The sequence below is a fragment of the Olea europaea genome, chromosome 18 (genome assembly GCF_002742605.1).
Source record: "Olea europaea var. sylvestris chromosome 18, O_europaea_v1, whole genome shotgun sequence".
Lineage (NCBI taxonomy): Eukaryota > Viridiplantae > Streptophyta > Magnoliopsida > Lamiales > Oleaceae > Olea > Olea europaea.
Window position 1 is genome coordinate 31,541,212 of NC_036254.1, and position 7,341 is coordinate 31,548,552.

Consider the following 7,341-nt stretch of genomic DNA (forward strand, 5'->3'; position numbering starts at 1 on the left):
ACAATAGCAAAAGGTCAAATGAAGAGTTTCATCATTTTGAAGTGTCAACAGTAAAACTATATATCCCGACAGTTTGTAAATGCCAGGTTCGACATTTCAAACATCAAACTTGACGGTTTGTAAATATCAAATTCGACAGTTGAACTGTCAAAAATGTCTGGAAGCAGATTGCAGTGGGTGAAACTCAGGCTTCTTCAGCACAACACATTAAGTGTGGTCATTACTATTGAGCTACCAAATGACAAAATGAAAAGGTCAGATTGGCCTTGTCATTAAAGAGACAATTAAAGAAAACAGTGATTGGTTTGAATATAAGAAATTACTCAAAACCTTAATGGTGATAATAACATTTTGTGAAGGACTCCAGAACCAAACAAATTAATGCATAATAGTTTCAAAAATTTTAAATAAATATGCCTTTATTGTATTTAACATTTACAATACAAAAAGTTATAAGAGTAAAATATAAATAATTTGTAGTTACTAACCTCTCAAAATGGATGAAGAATGTAATAGAAATGTCTTCTTAATCAATGAAAATGAAGAAGATAGAGAAAAGTTAGGGTTTGTAATTTATGTTTCATTTTCAAATTTCTTTTACCATTTTTTATTAACAAAAATTCATAATAATCAATAAAATACACATTTATCCATGTTTTGTATATAAAAATTAAATCATCACATCAAATCAATGCTTTTCCTTCAAATCAAGTATTAAATGTTACTAAAAATGTGTCATTAAGGGTTATTCGGATTTTTCACCCCCAAAAAGTGACATTTTTGCCACATAAAATGTAAATGACAAATTTTTTGGAACTTTCAATTTTTTGTGACATTTTTCTAAATTTCCCTTAAAAATATACTGCGCAACAATGCTCACAAAATCTAACAAGTACGGATTTTTTCAACCTCTCATAAATAGAGTCACCCAAAAAAGTCAAAATCAGTGAAATTTTGGAAATGAGCTTAGAGCATATATGATGTAGATTTTCGAAAATAATTTTTTTAAAGTGTGATATTTTTGGAGAATGTGTATTAAAAAATAGAAAAAGTTATAAAAATTAGTTTATTGAGATACGAATGCAATTGAAAACAACTTTGAAAAAAATAAGCTTAAAAAAACTTTTACCAAACATGGCCTAATATTCAGGAGAGATTTTTCTTCGGAATCTATTTGAGTCCCATTATAATCTAAGAATGCATTTTGGAATAATAGATTAATAAAAATTAGTGATTAAAAAATAAGAATTTTTTTTGGGTTTTCATGTAATATTATTTCACTGAAAAATGTTTAGTTAAAAGGGAAGAAAGAGAAAAACGTATTCTGAAAATAGTAGGGATCAAACAATGGTTGAATTTCAGAATAATGATTTTTTTAATAATGTTTGATTTAAGAATAAGAAAAAGTTATGAATTTACGCATAATATTATTTTATTAGAGAATGTATGGTCAAAAATAATAAATAGAAAAATATATTTTTATAAAAATGGAACCCAAACATGACTAAATTTGTGTTGCCTAATGCCTATTGTGGGGTTGGATGTTATATGAAGAGACTATAGAGTTTAAAATGTTGCTATTTGATGGAGAATTTGCGATCACTTGTTCGATTAGGTGAATAACAACATGATGTCGAAATCCACAAAGGGTGAAATTATCTTGGGGAAAAGAGAAAAAAAAAAAGCAGCATGTTGGAACTTTTTAAGAGTCAAATTAAAAGGCAAAGTTGGCTTTTCTCAATTGCTCAATTTTGATAGAGCTGCTTCATATTTCCATGTGATGTAATATTAATTACTTGAGACATGTAGCATTATTCTAGTACTTCTTTACATACAAACCATATTGTGCACATTACAATTCCATTTTTACAAGGAAATAACTTTCATTAATTAATATGGTGAAGTATTTAAGGTGATAAAAATAAGAATAATGCTAATTTTATTTAAGAAATTACATAATGATTCACATACGGATGATCTGTGAAAAAAGAATGACCAATTTTTTTTTTATTTGGTTGAATAAATCCTAACTCGATCATATTTCACTACATTATGTGTATATAAATCATTATATATATGTAGCGAAATCGTAAAAATAAAGGGATGTAACAAAATTGAAACCATAATTGAAATGATGCTACGGTGTAGACTAATCTATTTTCATCTTGAGGAACAAAGTGGCAAGAAGCCATAATTAACATCTACAAGCAATTTTAAAACATTAAGATGAATTTCATTTAGGTAGTATTTGATTGGTTAATTTTTTTCATGAAAAATGGAATTTACCTTGCATTTTTCAACTTTTAGTTGTTTGGTAGGGTTTAGTTTTCCATGGAATTTAGATTCTTGGTTTTATTGGGAAATGCATTTTTCTTGCTTTTGTGGGAAAATCAATGGTGGGAATTGATTTTCCTGGTTACTGTTCACTTTTATTTTATTATTATTATTATTATTATTATTGTTGTTGTTGTTGTTGTTGTTGTTGTTGTTGTTGTTGTTGTTATTATTGTTATTATTATTATTTGCAGTGGAAACAAATTTTAATAATTATTGTAAAAAAAATATTTCCCTTTAATTGATAAGTTTCATGTAAAACAAAGTCAAACGAACACCAAAAGATATATTTTCTTGATTTTTTTTTGTTAGCAATGGAAATAAATTTTATTCCCAATACCAGTAAAATCTAGCTCTTTAATTGACAATTTTCATATAAAACAAAGTCAAACGAATACCAAAAAATACTTTTATTTCAACATTTTTTATGTGAAAAATTATACCAATCAAACACAATAATTTACAATTTTCAGGAAAATAATTTCTAGGCCATTCAATTTCCTAAAATTCATTTTCAATTCAATTCAATTTAATTTTTGCAATCAAATGGACCCTTAGAGTAAATTTAATGACACCATGGAAAAATGTCAAAATAGTACATAGTTACGATAAAAGCACCAACTTATTATCATTTTTTTAATATCCAGACAACAATTACTCTAGATACACTCACATATTATATGACTTGTTTGAAAATAAATATTTTGTCTCAAGGAGAATAATTCATTATCCCATACTTCTGCTACTCTTTTTGTTGTTTTTCAACACTTCTTTTTTCAAGTCTAAGTGCATAACTTCTCATTGTGTTGTATGGATTGGGGAAAAAATCAGGAAAGAAAAATCGTCCAACTTTGAATATTTTTTACCTGATAACTGCATAATAATCAAACTAAAGCCATAAAGGTTTTTCCTCTTAAAGTTTACAAGGCTTCTCTCTTTATATCACGTGTTTAGTATTCATTCATGAAGCATTTGTTTGTTTCCATTTTACCCTTCAATGCTCTTTTACTAATTTCCAAATTGAAGGCTTAACGGTCTTCATATGTATGGATACAAGAACGACATTCCTTTCACACTTGAATCCAACTTCTACCGCTTGTTTATTTACTGTCCATCTCATACATTTGATATACTTGGACATTTACTATTCATCTGACACTTGTTTGACTGAAGAAAGCAAAAAGTTAAAGTAGGTTAAAGACAATCTTCAATAAACAGATTTTTTAAATATTTTCAGAAATGTAGCCCCGGTTGGAGCCACATTAAGTCCCGTTTGGTCCCCTTTAAAATTTATTAATTTAATTTAAATTTTTCTCTCTCCTATTTTCAATCACACAATTTTCAATAAAATAATATTTCATACAAATCAAAAAAATTTCATTCTTTTACAACCATTCATTTTTCAAAAAACACTACTTCCCCATTATAAATCCAAATAATGGGGGCCAAATGGGGGCTAAGCTCTTGTTTGATTATCATTATTCTAAAAATCATTTTTTCAAAATTTATTTTCAATCACACATTTTTCAATTAAATAATATTACACGCAAATTTAAAACTTTTCTTTAACTTTTAACCACACATTCTCCATCAATTTACTATTTAAAATACATTATTTCCCCTAAAATAGGAACCAAACAAGGGCTAAATTTATAATATATTTTCCTCTATTTTATTGAAAAGTATTTTCTTTTCAACCACATACTTTTCAATAAAATAATATTATACATAAATCAAAAACTTTTTTTAATCACACATTCTAAAAAAAAAAAAAACACTGTTTCAAAAATTACAATGTCAAATAATGGGTGCCAAATTGGGGGTAAGAAAGATAGATGTAGGGCTAGACAAAACTCTCGAATCGAAACGAATCAAGCGGTTCTTCTTAAGTTAAATAGCTGAACGAGTATTTGAATCGAGAATCGACGGGTTCGGTTCGATTCTTGGCTCTAGATCAAGAATCGAATCTCCTTAATTTTTTAATTAATTTATTTTAAATAAATTAAAAACCCAAAAATAGGATTTCCAATTTCTAATTTTCAGTTCAAGCCAATTTAATCAAATTGACCGAAGTTTTATTTAATTCTATTACTCTATTGTAGTGTTGTTTCTACTGTTTTGGAGAAATCGAATTGAAACTCAACAACGCATTTTTTAATTATTTTGAACTCACTATCTCCCTCTTCCTATAATTTTAACAATCAAATTTATGAATAACTTAGTAAATAGAGACGCAAAAGACACATCAGATTAGACTACGTTATTTTGTAAAAGCTAAGATTGAAAATATCATTAGTTGAATTAATGTAACTTTGTAACTATTAAATTTTTTAATTATAATACGAATCTGGGAACCAAATAGAACCGGACCGAATCAAATGAAACCAAACCTGAACGATTTCAAAATTAAATTTGGACTCGACGGTTATATTTACTAAATATCCAAAAAATTCGGATTGGTTCATTCTCGTTAGAACCGAAACTGAATCGAACCACGTCCAACCCTAGATAGATACATCAGTTGGAATTACAATCTTACCCTTAAGTATAACGGAATGAAAATAATATGTATTTACTATTGCGAGGGTACTTCTGGCAACAAAAATGTGAAATTGAGGGTGTTATTGTCCTTTTTATTCTACGATTGTGCTAGCTTTACATACATATATGTTGGTGAAATTATAAATAGTTTAAAATTTCTTCAATGAAATAAATAAATAACTTTTTCTACATCTTTTTAATTCCTCACAGTAAATGTGAAAAAGATTTCGTCTGACACATGTAAAACCTTTTGCTTTTCAGCCTGCATTATGCAAATAACCATGCTTAATGTACAGCACTTTGTACACCAGGCATGAAGCCTCCTCACATGAGGAGGGCCATGTTGATCGTGGGTTGTAAGTGTACTGCACTTCTTTAGTTTCCAATCTAGAAGAGGAATAAATGCAACCCCTTTCTCTTTAAGCCCAACACAATCACATAGAACCGAATCGGAAGAAACCAAAATGCCTAGTGTGGAGTTCCTAATCTACAGATAATTACACACTCGTTATACCCAAGTTCTAGCTCTAGGCCACGAATCATTTGAAGGAAATTACCTCTCTTCGTTAGCATCAAGGATTTTTCCCAATTCTTTAGGTATTTCGTTATGTTTTTTCGTTTTCGCTTCTAGGTTTTCATTTCGTTCATTTTCCTTTCTGGGTTTTCATTTTGTTCGCTCCTATATGAGTATTCATGTCCTGGAGGAGCGGTTACTCAAAAGGGACACTGGTTAAATACTTGTGTCTTTATTTTTTGGTTGCAGGATTAACAAAATCGAATTTATATTTTATAAGTTCTGAGTGTTAAATTGGAATCTCTCTATTGAATGAGATCTGGATTTTGTCCCAAACAGAAATTTGTACACACACACACACACATATATTTGCACATATTGTCTATGCTTATACACATTATATAGGTACTGGGTTTTCTATTTAGCATTCGATACTGCGTTTTTGTGGTTTTGTTATAATTATGCAGTCCTTTGTTATTATTTTGAGTTGTTTTTCTTACATTTGTTGTGAACATTTGATTTTTAAGTTTGATATGATTAGGATTTGCGTTTTTATTAGTTCCACCTTTATATTTGTTCTTCACTTGGAACAGTTGAGACATATCCATTTTGCATTGTCAAGTTTGTGTAATGATTGTCTTGTTATGAGTATGTTAAAATTGAGTTTCCACAGAACAAATAAATTTGTAATTACTTGCACAAAATTTAATGAAAAGTCATCCTATCATTGGGATAATCTATTCTAATTTTACACTTGTGTTAGAATCACATGAATAATTGTATATTCTTGTAGTGAAGCTTCATGAAATTGTAGCTAGCTATCATTTCCATCCCAATGCTTGTGTACTTTCACATCAAGGATGAAAAGAATGCTTCAAGTGGTGAAAATATAGTATTTTACTGCAATTCACTAGCTTTCTCTCCAAGTTGATACATTAATGAGCGAGACAATTGTGTTAGGGTCTAATAGTTGTGGGATTCAATCACCCTCAAGCCTGGGCTTTTGGGAGAGATGATTGGGTTCCCATCAACTGGTATCAGAGAAGACCCACATCACAAGTTCGAATCCCAAAAGGGGTGACCCAAGCAAAGTGCTAAATACCAGTAGCTAAAGAAGGGCGGGTAAAGCCAAGGTCGTCTTGGAGTGGGCTGTCGTGGACTCGGATTTGGGGCCGTGGGGTATTGTTAGGGTCTAATAGTTGTGGGATTCAATCACCCTAAAGCTTGGGCTTTTGGAAGAGATGGTTGGGTTCCCATCAAATTGCATTTAGCTTCGATTCAGTAGTCTCATAATAGAGATCTCTATTACTAATCAAATACACCCAAAAGGTTTAGGAAAAGAAGTAAACAAGAGTTTAGTTAAATTTATAATTCCATAACCTTTTTTTTAAACTATTAGAATATGCATAAAATTCATTGGCTTCTTAACTATAATATATTGTAATGGCATTTGAGATTGGGTTTCTCTCTCAATTGGATTATTACAAAAACTATATTTTGTTAGCTTTTTGAATTATCAATTTTGTATGTATAAAAATTGATGCATAGCTAATCATGAAAATAATTTGTCTGCATTGGTGACTAAGTTTTCTATCAATTGGATAATTATAGTGTTGGATGATGGGAATGAAACAAAGGAAAACAGTTTCATCTATATAAGTTTTTAGCACTGTTTATTTTGCTATTAGGGATAAGTTATCTTCTTTAAATAATGTGAATTTTACCTTCTATCAGATAAATTTTATTTGAACTACTTTTTTTTATGTGCGTCAAATAATATATTATGATATTTAACAAATTCTGATATTAGCTTTGATTTTGTCGGACATATAAAAAAAAAAAAAAAAAGTTGAGAGAATTGTTTGATTGCACTGGTAATGAATGGAACTTGAAGCATCCTTGGTTAAGCTTAAATGTAATACGTTGCCAATAAAATTTCTTTTTTCTATTTG